Source organism: Crinia signifera, chromosome 3 (genome assembly GCF_055691185.1).
Source record: "Crinia signifera chromosome 3, ASM5569118v1, whole genome shotgun sequence".
Classification (NCBI taxonomy): Eukaryota; Metazoa; Chordata; class Amphibia; order Anura; family Myobatrachidae; genus Crinia; species Crinia signifera.
The window spans coordinates 246,770,035-246,788,152 of record NC_139219.1 but is presented as its reverse complement, the minus strand read 5'-3'; the positions used below and the strand labels follow the sequence as shown (position 1 = coordinate 246,788,152).

Below are 18,118 nucleotides of genomic sequence, written 5' to 3'. Positions count from 1 at the left end.
TGCCAGGGGGTTCAGATAGAGAATAGATTATGTCTCTGACTGAAGTAGAACATTCCATTTAATCTTGGATTTTAGCAATACCTTGTCCTTGAGGTCTTGTGCATTGATTGTGGCTGGCCGGTTGAGCAAGTTAGTGTTGAGAAGTTTTTTCAGAATTAAAAAGGTTGCTTGGGGCTAGAGGCCTGAGCTGAGAAGAGTATAGAAAATGTTTGCTTGGCAGTGTCCAGTGCATTACAGTAGTGGTAGATTTAAAAAAATAATAATTTTTATTCAATAGATGAGTCATCAAGAATATACATGCAGATTTTTCAGATAATAGAAAATATATAAATCCACAGGTCTTAAACAAAATATACCTTATAAAAGTATTTTTCATCAAAAATTTGTAGTTTTTTTTTTTTTTTATTGTGTAGACAGAGAAAAGGGACAGTATAAAGTATTGTAGAGATAGGTGTGGTGTGGCAAACCACAAAAGAGACAGAATTGGAGGAAAAGAGGATGAGACTGGGTGGAGGTAACAAAAAAAGTACCCCACCGGATCTGCTAAGAGCTTAAATTACATCAAGAAGAATGTATAACCATGCCTTAGTGGAGTGATGGAGGTATCTGGAAGAGTTGCGCAAGATAGGAGTGGTATATATTCTTATACTTGAGGTAGGTTGCGTGCAGTACAAGATTTACTCCACTGACGCTCAACTTTATGTTAACGTTTTTGTAGGCATCTTGTTAATTTAGAGTTCCAAAGATGGCATCTAGGCCTACGTGAAATGTGATCGGTAGCAAAAGCTACTTCATCAAGGGCAATTTCTAGAGTCTGGGTCAGGTGTGAAACATCAGTCTCAGTAGAAGTAAATGCAGGGAGAACGCAGTTCTTGACAAACATCTGTGGGTTTGCGGTGGATTTCTGGACATTGAGTTTGAAGTAATGGAGATTATGCAGGTGATAAGGCTGTAACCTGAGAGAAAGGAGTGTTCATGAACACAGAAACTGTGCATAGTATGGTGAATACATGGTTATCTGACCTGGAGAAGTGTGAAGCGGAAACCACCGTATCAGTGTTGCAGAGCAGGTAGTGTAGTGTTCCCGCTAAAACAGCCTGGTGTCTGCCCCGACACACCGCACGGGGAAGCAAAGCGCCGCTGTAGACAGCGATGCCCGGAGCTTCCCCGGCAGCACATCGACTTCGGAGGGGCCGGGCACGCCCCCTTTGATGATGCTGCGGCCCGGGCACGCCCACAGCTGTGGGGTCGGCGGGCACGGTCCCCCCCCCCCCCGGCGCCATGTCCGCACAAAATGCTACAGTGAACACTAGTAGTGTATGATTGTGTGAGACAGGTTTCTGTTCTAGCAAGCAGGTTGGAGTTGATAGATATGAAGAGGTCGTTTTCAGATGTTAAATGGGCTAGTACCACTGGTAATAGAATATATGATCAAGTTTTCCATTGTTTTTTTTGCATGGTGGTTTTAAGCAAATAACATAGGCATTGCACATTTAAAAAACAAACAAACGTATAAACACTTTAAAAAATAATATATTTATACTTGGCAAAGATAAAAGGCCATTATGACCACGTTTTAATGGTAACAGCTTGATAAAATGAAAGAAAAAGTAATAGGTATGTTTGTTCCAGAGAAGCAAGTATTTTATATATTTACAGTTTCTTATATAGCGCAGCATATTCCGTTGCGCTTTACAAATGGAAAGAGTGATTAAACAAAATGGGTAGAAACAAACAGGCATAGAGGTAGGAGGGCCCTGCTCGCAATCTAGACAAGGCACACTTATGTATAGTGTGCCACAAACTTCCTGAAGTGCCAGAGTGCATGTCTGAGCACAATTAAAGGATATCAGGACATAAAATGCATATAAATACAGTACAAGCATGAAAAATGGAATTCAAAATGTAAACTTAAATGTAAAAGTAAGACACAAACACACACACACTTCCCTATAACTAGCAAACTAGTACTGACTGAACTTGCACCTTAGTTGTACCCTAGTTGATGGGTACCGCCATGTATTTCAAAAGGAGAGTCAATAGAAGTAGTGATGGCACTAGCTATTAAAAAGTACACAAGGGAATAGTGCCCTGCTGAGGAGAAATTACAACTAATAGATTTTAAAGGTTAATAGAGAAGTCATGGTCAAATCTAATCAAAACTTTAGTACAGGGAAAAGTTTTAAAACAAGAGTGAATGGATTTCTTGGGGTATAGCAGCTTTAAGTCCATTAATGGGTCATGGTCCATGTTTGTAGGGTATCCGGACGTCTGTGTCGACTGGTCTTTTTCAGGATTTTTTGGTGCCGGTCTACTTGAATCGTTCTTTACGACCCAAGTGGACATAGAATAGAATAGCGTGCCGAGCACAGTGAGGCACCATGCCCGAAGCATGGCGAGCAGACACTGTGCACAAATACAGTGTCCCCTGGGACCCCAGTGACATTCGGCACCAAAAAAAATCCTGAAAAAGTCCCGTTGACATTGGGTCCGTTGATTAGCCACTGGTCTCTAACTAGCGTCACTGCCACTCTAGAGGCTGTTGACCATCTTTACGCGTCTAAGCTGGGTCAACATACCATGGTTGATCTGAACCCCGCCAACCCACAACCATTTGTAGACATAATTTTTCAGATTGCCTGTAGAGATCTTTCATGAAGCATATGAAGACTTTTTTTTCCACCCAGCAAGAAAAACTGCTTATTAATGGAACCAGACCAAAAAGTGAGCACCGTTAAGAAATTGTAGCGATAACGCCAGAAATAATCCGCGACTGATGCAATACTTCAAATAGCGACTATAAAAAAAGGTGCAACCTGAATGATGGCCACCATCTTGAGGATACAATCAAAAAACTATACGCTATGCAATTTTAAAGTTAGGATTGGCATTTACCATGCCTTTTTGTTATCCTTTAAAACATGGTATGTTTTTGGCCTCACCTGTAAGAGCACAGCTGACATGTGCAACCGGCCCTCAAAACACATTGCAGCCAAAAACTTACAACACAACCTCTACATTACCCAACTCTGCTCCCACGGCCAGTATATGAACTTATAGGAGCGCAACCATATTGCTTTGCAATGGTATTGTGCAAGCGGTAGATTTTAATAATGCATACCTTTAAAAAAAGTTAGGTTCTTCTATGTATGTATCACACTGTCTGAAAACACTTGTATTTTGTAACGTTATTTTCCTCATTGTATGCAGAACTATTGTGGTTCCTTATAAATTAAAGATAATAACAGAAATATATCTTACCACTTAGACACTTTCATCACACACTGACACAAACCTAACCATGCGCAGTGTACATAGGAAAGATCTATGCGGACTGTAGTATAATAACCATGGTGTCACTGTTAATTGCACCTGCTATATATTAAATGTATGGTGCATTATATAAACCGCCCATTTTGCGAGTGATGATCTTCAACTTAGAAATGTATTTTTAATTTTATTATTTGATAAATCTCAATGCTAAATGCTGTTTCAACAACTATAAGCAAAGTATGGCATCCATATTACGTACAAATGTCTCATACTGAAGCGCTTAGCAGCGGTTTTGAAAGTTCCAGTAGTTGACTACAAAGATGCGGCCTCAAGTCAGTAGATTATCAAAATTTTGTGTAGCCCCATAGTCAAGCAGCATGGCTGCAGGAAGTGAGATGCAAGAGCTTATGCGTATGGGACTATAGTTGCTGGAAAGCACACCTGCATTTTTGCTGCCACTTCCCATAAATTCCCCCAACTGGTTCCCGACTGTCAACTCCCTTTGCAAATAAATGGTCTCTGACCACCGAAGCAAGAACATCCTTGAACATGTGCAATGAAACTTAGACACAAATGCAGTCAGACAATCACAGCATAAAAAATATAGAATATTAAAACCATGTTAGCATATTTCTGTAAATCAGATAGACCCACACAGCTCTGAAAGAAGTGCATACACTGAGGGTAAAGGCCCCCATCCATTAGTGAGATATGGGCACTTTTCATGCAATTGTTTCAATAAATTGTTGTAACAGATGACTTCAAAGTGTCACATCACATGTAATGTTCCTGTGATTGCGATGTGTGTTCGCTTAACAATCGTGGATCTCAATGGCTGCCACAGAGTATGCAAAAGGACCACATAAGATGTAATATATCCAGCACTTTTGTATCAAATACACATGGGGAGTATGGTGACAAGTTATTCTAAGGACATGTTATAGCAATGTACACACCTGTTAATTATTACTTCACGTAATACACGTCAGGGATTCCATAGGTTAAGGAGTGTCAGTTCAGACTTCAACAAATCTCAAGATGACAATCCCAAATTGAAAACAGGTCTCACTAGTAGTGTCGAGCAAATGCATATTTGTTCTGGGTATCAGTGTACCACATATTTATGGAGAAACATTAGACGGAACAGAGCAACAACAGAGCAATCTGTGTATATGTAATAAAACACTGGTGAGCAGACCTTATGCTCAGGTCCCAAACTAATGCTCAGGAACGGCTTGCTGGGAGCAAAAGGTGCACTTATTATTATAGTCAGGGGTACACAGGTGAGCACCAGGTCACCTGATACTGGGCTCCAAAACCCCTATGAGACAGCAGCAGTGGGGTGATGCACAGGTGTGCAAGCTGCAGATCGCTACCCCAACACTAGGTGGGGCTCTGTACTGACCAAACATGCAATAAACAGTGAATGATCACATGGAGTTAAGACTGGTGACGGTTATCAGCAGCTCCAGTCTGGTGTGGTCATCGTAGAGGGTGACCACAGCAGGTAATGCTCTGTGACATGAAGGCAGGTGGGGGATGTAGCCGGTGCTGGCCACAGACCCTGGCTGGTGGCAGGGGCCAGGAAATGGGGATAGATTTCTACCTCCACCCAGTGACACATCCAGGCCCGGCAGGGATTCCGAGGACACAGAGCACGGCTCACAAGCACCAGATCCCGGATCAACGCGGCGCTTACCTGTAATCCGGCGAGCGGGCGAGGAGAGCCCCCCGGCTTCGTGATCCTACCACCGACCTAGGTTCCCTTCTGCCGGAAGTCCGCTCTAGAAAGTGTCCACCGTCCTGGAGAAGAAATAAGGCGTTGCCCGGAATCAGTCCGACGAGTTTACCTTTCGACTGGGCGTGATCAGCACAAACAGAGGCGAGATGACGCTAGGCCTGCCGGGAGCTGTAGTGTTCCGGAGGCAAAAGAGCCCTGCTCTACAGATGACGATAGACTACGTTTCCCGGCGTCCTCTGTATGACTGACGCATCGCATAACAAACACGCCGCTTGTCAAATAGCGGGCGGAAGTGTGCGAGCAGGAGGAGCAGTGTCAGCCAATTGTCGGGGCGGGAGTGGGTGGGCGCTGTGTGATTGGTTGCTGTTTGGCAGCGTGCTGGCTTTTTAGGCAGTAGATCTGCGGAGAAGCAGCATAATATTATTATTAGAGGCAGAGGCTGCAGTCAGCTGGAGGAGGCGCAGCTGGAGGAGGCGCAGCTGGAGTAACGGAGGTGTGTGTGGGCTCAGGGGGATGAGCTATGTGCGGGTATGGGTTATAATATCGCTCGTGTCGCTTAGCCAGGAGCTACCTGCGCCTTATCATACCTCTCCCGCAGCGGTCTCCATGGTAATAACACCCTCGGGAGGCTCAGACGTAGTGGGTGCAGGTTATTGGGGATTATGTACGTGAACGTGTGTTTTGTGTTAAGGTAATATTGTTGACATATCTGTATCGTGGGATATCTGTTGCGTGTGTATGGGTAGGGGCGTGTCTGTCGTGGGCATGGTATGGACACCGTTTCGCCGCGTACCTGTTGTGCCCTTGGTATGTGCCGACAGTGTTGTGCCTGTTATGGGCATGGTGTGGACAGTGGTATATAGTAGTCGTATCGGCAGTGGCGTATTCCGTGTGCATGGCATGGGCAGTTCTGTGTCTTTTATCATGCGGTCATTGTATGGGCCGTGGCGTGTTTTTCATCACTGCCCACATACCTCCCAATATGACCCTCTCCAGGACACAATGGTCTGTTCCTGGTCTTCCCTCTTAATGCATTATTGCTATTACCTGTATTGAACAGGCTAAGTGATAACAAAGGTGTTTCACCACAGGTTATGGTAATCATACCTTAAGACAGAAGTCCAGGAACAGACCATTGTGTCCCTCCTGGAGAGGGTCATGTTGGGAGGTATGTGGGCAGTGGTGTGTTTCATCATGTGGGCATGGTATGGGTAGTTGCTTGTCTGTTGTGTGGGCATAGTTTAGAGAGATGCAGTATGTGTAATAGGCATATTGGCATGCCTGCCCATACAGGTATAGTAGGCATATTGGTATGCTTGCCCTGTACAGTATACTGGGTATAGGCCTATTGGCGTGCCTGTAATGTAAGGGGATAGTAGGCATGTTGCAATTTGTGCTGTAGGGGGTTTAGTTCAGGGTTGCCTACTTTTGAAAAATGATTTCAGGGAGAAAATTAAAAGCAAAGGGGCGGGCCTAGAGTCACCAGGGGGCGGGCCTAGAGTCACCAGGGGGCGGGCCTAGAGTCACCAGGGGGCGGGCCTAGAGTCACCAGGGGGCGGGCCTAGAGTCACCAGGGACCCCTGCAGTACTTTATATTAATATGGTCCGCAACCAATCAGAAACATATCTCTGTGGATCACCTGCACTGCAGTCCTCAAAGTGTTAAATGGTTTTTCAATGTGCCCTATATGCATGAAGCTCAAAACATGTAACTTACTCTCCGGAGGAGGACAGACTCAAGGAGGGAGAGGATGATATTATTGCAGCAACTCTGCTGCTGCTTGGGCACTGTTTACTTTAAGGCAAGTGATTAAGGGGATATCTGGTGCGCAGGGAACTCACACAGAAGCCTAGAGTATCCAATTACCTCAGTGCTGCAGTCTCCGTGTGTGCTCCGTGTGACAGCACGTCTGAAAGCCGGAGCCGGCTGTCACTGTGCTGCTGCTGGAGAAGACTTCACTGACAGCGACTACTAGCTGTACACTGCCTGGAGGACGGAAGTGGAAGCCGCACCCGTTGCTGCTAAAGCCGGCTTCACTTCCACACTGACTGTACTGTCACTGTGTGCCGTACGCGGAGACGGGGGAGGTCCCCTCTCCTAGCTGATGCAGCCTGCAGGTACTACTATTGCCGCGATGTGTATGGCGCGGCTTCATCGTGTGACGTCAGTGGCGTCATCGCGCATGCGCAGTATACATATAGGGGACGCAAAGCAGCTGCTGCGGGAGAAAGGGGCCCTCTTCCGGGAGTCCGTGAGATGTCCCAGGAAATCGGGAGTCTCACGGAAATTCCGGGAGAGTCGGCAACACTGGTTTAGTTAGCATATTGTCATCTTTGTTCTGTAGGGCCATATTGGCATCTTTGTGCTGTAAGGTGGATAGTAAGCATATGTCTGTTTTGTGTGTCTAATTTCAGGCTAAAGTCCCATACACACAGGGCAATTTCTCCTAGCGTACATACTAAGCTTGTAGCTATGTGTGTATGGATGATCTGTGCTAACCAGTGTTCTTGTAAGCACTGGTCAGCGATTTGATTACATGTAGTCAAGATCTAGTTAGGCGATGTGCTTAATTTCTAAGCACAAATTGCTTAAAATCGCACCGTGTGTATGCCCCTAAACTCTGTATGATTCTTTATTTTATTGTAGTGAGTATCCTATCACAAAAAATATGTTTTATATTCTAATCTTTAGATTGGAAGTGTTCATTTATCTGATCGTAACTGTTTCTGTCTTGGAAGCTGTGCAAGTACTAACTGAATAATACCCCTTTTACACCAGAGGTTGGACCCGGGATGTTGCCGCTCCAGTCCGGGGTAGGGCGCGGTGTAAATGGGCTGAAAAGAAAGAACACGGGTACTTTTCCCCGGGAATCGGACCCGGCAAATGTTCAGGGTCGGACACGGGGCTTATCCAGGGCTCAGGGTGGTGTAAATGGTCATTAGCCGGGTTAAGAAATTTAAGCAGACGCAGAATGTAGTCCCACTGCACAAAAGTGGAAGCAAGGAAGAGGTAAGCAACTATCGACCAGTGAGCCTTACATCAGTAGTAGGGAAATTGATGGAAACACTCTTAAAACAAAGAGTTGTAGAATATCTCAAAACCAGCAATTTACAGGATCCAAAACAGCATGGGTTTACTGGGGGAAGATCATGTCAAACAAATCTTATTGACTTTTTTGACTGGGTGACTAAAGTAATAGATCAAGGTGGGGCTGTAGATGTAGCTTATCTAGACTTTAGTAAAGCTTTTGACACTGTCCCACATTGCAGTCTGTTAAATAAACTTGAAAGCTTGGGATTGGATTCTAAGATAGTTGAATGGATAAGAGCGTGGTTGCAGGACAGAAAACAGAGAGTTGTAGTAAACGGAGTACAGTCAAAGGAGGGAAAGTGGAGTACCCCAGGGATCTGTACTTGGACCGGTGCTTTTTAATATCTTTATTGGTGATATTGCAAATGGAATTGAGGGTAAAATGTGCCTTTTTGCAGATGACACAAAGGTATGCAACAGGGGTAGACACACCAGGTGGGGTAAAACAAATGATTGAGGATCTAGGCAGATTAGAGAAATGGTCAAGAGAATGGCAACTACAGTTTAATGCCAAAAAATGCAAAATCATGCACTTGGGTCTCAGAAATCCAAAGACTCAATATAGTATAAATGGCACTATAATGGAAACTACAGAGGAAGAGAGGGATCTAGGTGTCACTATTTCAGGGGACTTAAAAGCAGGTAGGCAATGTAACAAAGCAATGAAGAAGGCAAGTCAGATGCTTGGTTGCATAGGGAGAGGTATCAGCAGTAGAAAGAAAGTAATAATGCCACTGTATAGGTCATTGGAACGACCTCACCTAGAGTATTGTGTTCAGTTCTGGAGGCCATATCTCCAGAAGGATATAAATACATTAGAGACTGTACAAAGTTTCAACTAAAATGGTGCATGGCCTACATCACAAAACGTACCAGGAAAGACTAAAAGATCTTAATATGTATACTTTAGAGCAGAGAAGGGAAAGGGGGGGACATGATAGAAACTTTCAAATATATCAAGGGCTTTAACAAGGTACAGGTGGGAGACATTCTTCACAGGAAGAGGAGCAACAGAACACGAGGACATGCACTGAAACTAGAGGGAGGAAGATTCAGGGGAAATGTGAGGAACAATTACTTCACAGAAAGAGTAGTAGATCACAGAAAGAGTAGTAGATAAGTGGAATAGCCTTCCAACAGAGGTGGTAGACACAAATACAGTAGTACAATTTAAACATGCTTGGGATAAGCCTATTGATATCCTTACAAAAAAATAAGGATCAAATATGGTTTGAGGTAACATGTCTAAAAAAGGGGCAGACTAGATGGGCCAAGTGGTTCTTATCTGCCGTCAAATTCTATGTTTCTATTTGGCGGGAAGAAGGCCGTGAAGAGCTGATTGGTGCTTCTGCGGCTCTGGCAGATGATGTAATCTGCTGGAGACCCGCACATGACAGCACATGGAACATCGCACAGCAGCGTTACCACGCTGTTTGCAGTTCGTACCCTACACTACAGCAACAGTCTGTGCTGGAAGCACTCTCCCCAGTGTGTTTACAGCTGGCTGTCAGTGAGTCCTACAGCATCGCCCTCACCCTGACTATTTGGCAGACCCCAAACCTGCCCTGCACCATCATGTCCACTACATCCAACTGGTCTGATGAGGAGGTACAAATCAGGGCAGATGAGGAGATTCGGCGTCAGATTCAGGATGCGGTGGTGTATCGCAATATTGCGGAGTTACTGGAATCCAGAGGTATCCATCGCACGTAACAGCAGGATGTGAATAAATTGAAATGTCTACGGAAGCAGTTCACCAAAGTGAATGACCAAAAGCGCCAGGAAAGCTGTGCAGCTAGGCCAGATTGGGTGCACTATGACCTGTGCTACAGTGCATTTGGGAACACTGCACTCTGCAACCCAGTAGCCCTGTCCTCCTGGACAATAGCCAGGGCAGCCATGACGTAACGACTAGCCTGGCTTTCCAGCTGTCCCCGTCATTCTCACCGGCTTCTGAAGCCACGCAGATGTCGGCACTCAAGAGCCCGGCTTTACCGCTGCTGTTTGGTGATGAGGGTGCAGCAGAGAATATGATTCTTCGATGCATTCTGACAGCGTCGAAACAGCCATAGATGATGTTGTGGAAGCAAACAGTTAGACGGTGCACCCAAATCAAAGCACTCTTACGCTCTAATTGTAAGTAGATATTTTTTATAATTACATTTATTTCCCATAGTAAAATAAAATACAAACAGTGGGATGGGATGAGGCCCAGTATCTGTTGCAGAATGTTGCTAGCATGCAGGTGGAAGAAGGCCACTAGCACATTTCGGCAAACAATACTGCTATTTTTATAAAACACTTGGCCTGGAAGTGTGTAATGTGATTGTGTTGTATTTATTTTTTTAAATTGCAGTGTACAGCATTCCTGCCAAAAAACAAGCTTAACCGGTCTGAACTAGGGGCTAAAGCGATGACATCGGTGATAGTGTAATATCTACGCCAATTGGATCATGATGCCCAAGCAAAGGAGGATGCTCCCATGGACAAATATTTGGAAGCTGAGAGGCAGAATCGGCAGGCATTTATGTCTCAATTGATGGCTATGCAAGAGATAAATGTCCTTTTTAGAACACACATTTTCCGGTGCTTTCACGCACCCTGCACCACATTCCCACCACCCCCCTAACTACCCACCAAACCCATGTGATCATTACAATAGAGGGGTCAGTTTCAATCTTGGTATGTCTACTAACACCCAACCAAACCAACCGCCACCAGAATATAGAGGGCCCAATTTTAACTATGGCACTAGTGCTGCTAGTAGTACAGTTAGCGCCCCCCCCAGAATTTTCCGTGTTCCGGAATCGGAGCTAAGGTTTCAACTTTTAGTCTTAAAATATTATTCAAAAAGGTTGCACTTTTCTTCTTTCAAAGGTTGTACTTTTTATTGTTTTTAAAATCTTTATAAAGGTTGCACTTTATTTCTTATGTGTGTGATTCCCTATAGGAGCAGTCACCATTTTATACAGTACCATTTTATAATGTGTCTTATGATAAACTTTTTGGGTACAAAGTTTTACAATTGTTCTTTTTCCCAGTTGGACTCGTATCTTTATATTTCATTATGAGTAACATCTATATAAAAATGTCAAATGTATGTACAGTTTGATGCATATTTTCAGCTTAATAAAGCAAACAACTGGGAGATTAATAACTGCTTTTTATTTCTAAACATTGAGGGAAGGTTTGCTGCAATGGTGGCCCTGATTCTTTCTGCACTGTAATCATGCTCACCATCATAATCTGCTGCTTCATGATTGCCCCCAGTGTCCTGCACATTCCACTCTGGAAGAAAGTGGTCCTTTTTGTATTTCACAAATGCTATGTAGAATATAGCAGGTTGCAACTACATGTGGCATCAATTGTAGGTCCACATCATTCCTCTTCATCAGGCAGCGCCAACGGCATTTTCAACTGCCATACAAACAGAACTTAGGGTGTGGGTGTAGGTGATCTTTTCCATGGAAAACACCACATTTTGTGTGTATCCCTTCATGAGCCAATGTAGTAGAGGGTATGCAGCATTCCCAATGATGTGTACTGGGATCTCCACCTCATCTATGAAAACTGATTTCTATTAAAAAAAAAATAGAGATTGTCCCTTATGCTGGCCACACTCAGACCAACTTTCCTCCAACCATCCAACTAGTTGGTTGGACTGAAAATCTGGTACTGTATGGGGGCAAATGCCAATAAGCAATTTGCTCAGGAGAATGGACAAAAACATTCAGTGATATTGTTTAAATCAAATAGGTCCAACTACAGGTCATTGTCTGAGTGACAGTTGTCCATTTTCCGATTTGGGAAACAAATGACTTAATTACAAATTACATTTGCTCCCATCCAGTACCAGATTTTTATTCCATCCAACCAACTAGTTGGATGGTTGGTGGAAAGTTGGTCTGATGTGTGGCCAGCATTACAAAGGAGCCTTAAGTGTATAGTTACAATAAGCAATATATCATGTATAAACCACAGTAGAATAATTGTTTGCCAAAAATACATGGGTCCATCACATACTTGCCTACCTGACCCTCTCCATGTATGATTGCATCACCTGTGGTGAGCTAATTGTGAATGCTTGTCCTCAGCAATCTCATACATCTCATACAGCTAAGAGTTAGCAAACACTCTAGCATCATGTGCATGCCTGGGCCAGCCAATAAAGAAATCTGTAAAACTGAAGGGGGGGTGAAATAAATATATATATATATATATATATATATATATATATATATATATATATAAATTTTTTTTTTTTTTAATTTTTATAGCTAAACAAATACATTTAAAGGGGTTCCTAATACACAAACAGTAAATATGTGCTTACCAGTATTGGTGGTCCACAACAGCCTAACAGTATAATACAATGCCACCTCTTCCTGTTATAGTAGTCCGCAGGGTTGTCATGGGGAGCAATGGTGGGGATATGGGTCCCAGCTATAGCACCTGGACGCTGCGGGTAACCATGCCTCTGGAAGCCTTGGATGGTGTCATCAAGGCGCTGTCCTTCTGGCAAACAGATGAACTGCTGGTACAGTGTATCCACAAAGGCCTGTGTTACCTGGTAAATGATCTTGCAGACTGTGCCAATCCAAACAAACAGGAGAGTGTGCGGTACTCTCCAGGGGTTGCATACCACCAAAGGGCAATGGCTGATCTCCGCATTGGGGTAATTGTCTGATGGTAGTGGGTGGTCTGCATCGTCAGGACTGGTCCATGTAGATCCAATAAATAAGAAAAGGTAGCATGTGACATCCTGTAGTCCACTGCTCCTGAAAAGATTCCAGTCTGGATGAAAGCATCTCTGTGGCACTGGTCTGACCCAGATCCTGCGATCTTGCATGGTTGTCAGCCTCAAAATGGAGGTAAGGCTAGATGATGAGCGCTCTCCTCAGGCACAAATATTGGTGTTGAGATCTAGACCTCTCTGCCAAGAATTGTGCTCTCCTCCAAGTCTGCAGCAGATGGCACCGTGTGAGAAGCTGCTTCAAGCTCTCTATTGCTGTAAAGTACAGCACAGTGAAACACAGCTATTCTGTCTGCCATCTTTGCTGCAATGCTGGGAGCAGACCCCACCCCCTCCCTTTACCCTTTCTTGTGACCTCATCTCAAACAGCCCAAAAGGTCAGTTTCATTTAAATGGTAACTGGCAAGGAAAGATAGAGCTGATCAGTTTTCAGTGTAAAAGGGCGTTACATGGGAATAACCTAGATCGAAGTGCAGTGTAAATTGGGTCTGAGGCAGGGCATGCACTGGCAATTTCCAGTGTCTGATTTCCTGAGTCCTACCCAGCATTCTGGTGTAAAAGTGGTAAGTGTCTCCCAAGTATTTGGTTTTGTTTTTACTTGGAAAAACAAGCCTGCACCATGTGTAACGCCAAAGGAAAATATTGGTGTATTTTTTTCAAATAAATACATTTTTTGTTTGTCCACTCTTCATTTTTAGAAATGTTACACACTATTACAAAGTAAATGGTTCTTACGCAGTGTTCTCCCCAGGCATACATTTTAGGGCGGTCCACCCGGGAAGAGATGCCCTGCCACCTGGCACTTCTGGACTCTGCAGACAGATGCGGATTCCAGACAAATCATTAAAGGGGAAGATTATGTAAGTGACATTGAGTTGCGCCGATGTCACACAGAATCCCCAAGTTGTATGCATGCTTTTTGTCTCGTCTAGCACACGCCAGCCCATCACTCTGCGCCTCAGTGGGGGTTTCGGGTAACAAGGGACTCCAGCCGCGGCTCTTTTTGGTTGCAGTGAGCGTATACTCTATCTGGCTCCTGTTGCACAGTGTGGCTGCGGCGACCAGAGCACTAGGTCTACCCCTTCATGCTTGTCCCAACACTCACACCGACCCCGGCCATGGCTTCATCCCCCACACAGGAGCAGTGAGCGGATACACTATCCGGCTCCTGCCGCACAGTGTGTGGACCAGAGTGTCGGGTCTGTCTCCTCTTTCCTTCTTTTGAATTGAGTGGAATTCAGTCTCTTGCCACTCGGAGCAGATGCAGAGACTTGTGTCACGAGTCTCCCCTGAACTGGTATTAGCCAATAGGGTGCCTTATTACTTGCCCAGAATTTGCTGCTCGACCAAGCTTGTTGTGGAACAATCGGGCACCAGAACAATACCCACCTCCTAAGAGTCGGACTTTACATCTCAGCAGACCCATCAATTGGTTCCTGCTACCTGCCTATAAACAACCCAGGAGATTTTTCTCCCTGTGCAGTGGTACATAGTGGCCTTATTAGTTCTATACCTATGCATTACAAATATTCTTGTTATGAATGCTGACAGGCTGATGTATAAATACCCAGTTAACTGTTTGTGCAACGATTCGTGTGCACATCATTGCACGAAGCGCACTCCTGCGTGTAGTGTGGTTGGCCCACAGATGAGATGTGCTGCAAGTCTCATCCATTGGCTCTGTGGTTTTAAGCATATAGGACAGTGGTAGCCAACCCTAGCCTACGAGAGCTACCAACAGTTCACATTTTCCAGACAACTTAGCTGCTGCACTCATTAATCACTGACACAATTTAAAAGATACACAGATGGAGCTAATTAGCTCACTTGTGATTCTGTGAGGAGACCTGCAAAACATGCACTGTTGGTAGCTCTCGAGGACTAGGGTTGGCTACCCCAGATATAGGATCTCTAGTTTGACTGCTCCATGGCCTGAGTTGCAACCTGGTCGTGTGTAGGGTGGCCAGTCTCGGAATCGGCAGGATCCTGGGATTTGGCCCCAAAATGTCCGGGAGTTCAATCACAGGATTGTAGTATCCAATCCCCGGATTTTGAAATTAGACTGTGCATGCACAGAAGGCATGTGGTCTTTCAATCTCGACTTGGCAGAAAGTTTGCTTAAAAAGATATATAAATCGATGCACTACAAGGAAGTGCCCTCTACTTCTGAAGATCCATTCTTTAAAGGTCGGTCCAGAAAAGGAAGAACTTTTCCTGTGCATACGACAATGTGTATCCATTTAAGGATGATTAATTCCAGATTTGGTGTCTGGTGCCAAAGGTTGATGCCACTGTTGCTGTACGAATATCCAGAACCACAATACCATTGGCAGATGGGGTGGCCTTCAAGGACGCAATGGAGAGAAAGATAGAAAATTCTCTACGTCAGTTGCATCTAGCTTCAGCTATGTCCTTTAAAGTCAAGTGTAGCTATGGCGTCTGTATCCAGAGCTCTGAGACTCTTGGGGTCTAACCTGCATGCTGACGTTGTAGACAGAATTTCTAAACGTACCTTCTTAGGAGTTTAGAGATAATGTAAAAATCTATAGAGTATCTGAGTCGTCTCTGGGTATGGTATCCTTCTCGGCTAAAGCTACGTTGGCTGGTGTTACTGCGAGAAGAGCACTTTGGCTGAAGCCCTGGCATGCAGATGCAAGTTCTAAGAATAAGCTTACGACTCTTCCATTTGAGGGTAATTTCCTTTTTGGGTCTTGAGTTAGATTCAAAGAATTTCAGGTGGAAAATCTGTCAGTTTACCGCATGATAGAAGAAATCTGTTCCCCATACCTACATCATCTAAACTGTTGTATAAGGAAACAAGCGCTATTGACCTGGATGTCTTTATTTCAAGAGAGGATATGCAAATGATTCGTCAGTCCTTTAGAAGACTGACTATTGCCAACCAGTAAAGGTGAGAGGAAAACTTTTTTTTTTACTATTTGCAAACATTTGGAAGGAGATTATCAGAGACCAATGGGCAATCAACATTCTAGAGCGAGGCTACAGGATAAAATTTCTGAAACTAACTTTGTGGGAGCAATTTGTGGAATCTCGTATACCAAGAAGAATGGTGGAGAAACGACAAGCCAGAAGTGGATCTAATGGCATGTTACACCAACACGAAGATGAACAACTTTTACTGAAAACTCTATCATCCCCAGGCGGTAGCCTTGAACACTTTTTCAGTTGGCAGTTCAACCTAGTCTACGTGTTTCCACCAGCCCCAATTATAAGCAAAGTTCTCAAGATCAAGTGGAGTTACCAACAGTCTTGCCCTTTTGGCCGAGGAGGACCTGGTTTACCAACGTACTTTACAGAAGATTTCTCCAAGATTGACAGATACAAAGTACGATTTGGGTCTTGCCATAGCCACCATTAACACTCAAATTGCTGGACCAAGTGTGTTATTAGATAAAAGGTTGACAGAGGAGAAGCTGGTCAAGAAATTCTGTAGAGCCATTGAAAGGAAACGTGACCCTTTTAAAGTCTTGGGTTGCCCCATGGGACCTGAATCTGGTACTGACTGTTCTAAAGAAGCAGCTATTCAAGCAACTTGAGGAGATTTCATTTAAAATGCTCACATGGAAAGTTGTTTTTCTAGTGGTGATTACATCTGCCAGAAGAGAGTGAAATTCAGGCTCTCTGGATAGAAGAATCGTATTCTGTTATTTTTTCCAGATAGAGTGGTCCTGAGGAGGCATCCAAACCTTTTGCTAAAGGTTATATCTGCCTTTCATCTCAACCAAGAGATATTGCCTAGTTTCTATCTGAACCCAGTGAATGAGGAGCAAGAGACTTGGCACAGGTTAGATCTGGTGTGAGCAATCTCCATATACATTGAGAGAACCAAGGTTTTTAGAAATAAAACCATCTATTTGTTATACCGGAAGGAGCAAGAAAGGGATTGCCTCCGGCAAAACAGACAATTTTGCGCTGTTTTCTTGGCATTGTATGGGTAATGTTGATTCCTGTGGACCAATGTCTGAATGCCCAAGGGCGATTTTTTTAGTGTTATCGCAGATCAAGTACATCCTGTTAAGCAGAGAACCAGTGCAAGGGTTCAGTGTTAGATCAGAAAGAACTGTTGGGTGTTCAGTGGGGATGCAATCAGTATCCCGGAGGTCTAAATCCCGCCCGCCGAAATCCTGGCACTTTGTCCCTCTATGGGTGTCCATGACATAGAGAATAAATGGCAAGCACAGTGAGCCCGCAAGGGGGGGCAATCAACGTCCGTCCCCCCCCCCACCTCTTGGGATTTTGACAGCAAGCATTCCGACCGCTGGGATTTCATACCGATCCCGTTCAGTGGAGCCAGCTTGCAGCAGTTATGAGCGTTCATAGAAGGACAGGATAAGGTTGCAGGTGACTACTTATTCTCTGACTGGTGAATTTGGGTTGACGGCTTTGCTACCCATGTTTTAAACCAAATGTATTTATAAATTATAATCTGTCCCTTCCTTCCTACAAACTACTCCCAGGTTCAGATTTATATTAAACAAGACTGAATAATTTGCTGCAGGCGTAGTTGGGTACATTTGTGTAGCATACCCTTTAATGTAGTATGCGCACGCAATGACCTTTTTTTTTAAGAAAGATACACAAATACCATATACTGTTGTATTGTAGTTCAGTGAAAAAATATATCTAGCACTTATAAGTATTAAACACAAGTACAGGATAAATGCAAGTATAATACACACTAAGATTTTCTATTACAGCAAAATATGTGTGCGTACGCCCCTGGATCCAGGTCCTGCTGTGAAGGTGGCTTGAACTGGCTAATATACATCCATCGCTTTGCACATTATTTATTTTATATCAAGTATTTGCCATTATACTGCAAACGTAGTATGCTATAGTTCATCCGATGATATTGTGTTGCAGCAAATGGAATGCTAATCAATATGGTACTAGATATGGTATAATAGTGCGTCTAACACTGAGTTATGTATAATGTTGCCTTACGGGTCCAGTACTTATGTTGCTTTAAACTAACGAAGAAAAAGTGACTGTGTAATAGGGTGCGCAAACACACTTCACAGCAGCCGGTGACAATCAAAAGGTGTAATTCTATACCACCTTAACAAATAGACACATAGGGAGAAAAAAAATATGATTGCTAAAACAGCGCATACAGAAGGTCCTCCCTCATATAATCACCATATATTCAATTGGAGTCCAGATCAGACTTAATGAAGATGATGCACTCCTCCACACATGTAATAGAGAAAAGTGCAAAAATAGTGCATAACATTTTAAA

The 18,118-nt window shown here is 43.9% G+C and overlaps 2 protein-coding genes across 3 annotated transcripts in view; one reads left to right on the top strand and one right to left on the bottom strand.

The window, feature by feature from the left end:
• The window catches only part of PDCD10 (programmed cell death 10), a 38,440-nt gene extending 33,195 nt beyond the window's left edge, over positions 1-5,245 (bottom strand). Inside the window, exon 1 of the mRNA XM_083177823.1 lies at positions 4,973-5,245. The gene's annotated coding sequence lies outside the window, so the exon portion shown is untranslated. The remainder of the gene's footprint in view (positions 1-4,972) is intronic.
• A 106-nt stretch (positions 5,246-5,351) lies between these two features.
• SERPINI1 (serpin family I member 1) overlaps positions 5,352-18,118 on the top strand; it is a 63,098-nt gene continuing 50,331 nt past the window's right edge. Inside the window, exon 1 of one of the 2 annotated variants that reach the window (XM_083177821.1) lies at positions 5,352-5,507. The gene's annotated coding sequence lies outside the window, so the exon portion shown is untranslated. Of the gene's footprint in view, positions 5,508-5,600; positions 5,624-18,118 lie in introns of those variants that run through there. The other variant, XM_083177822.1, reaches the window with a different exon arrangement.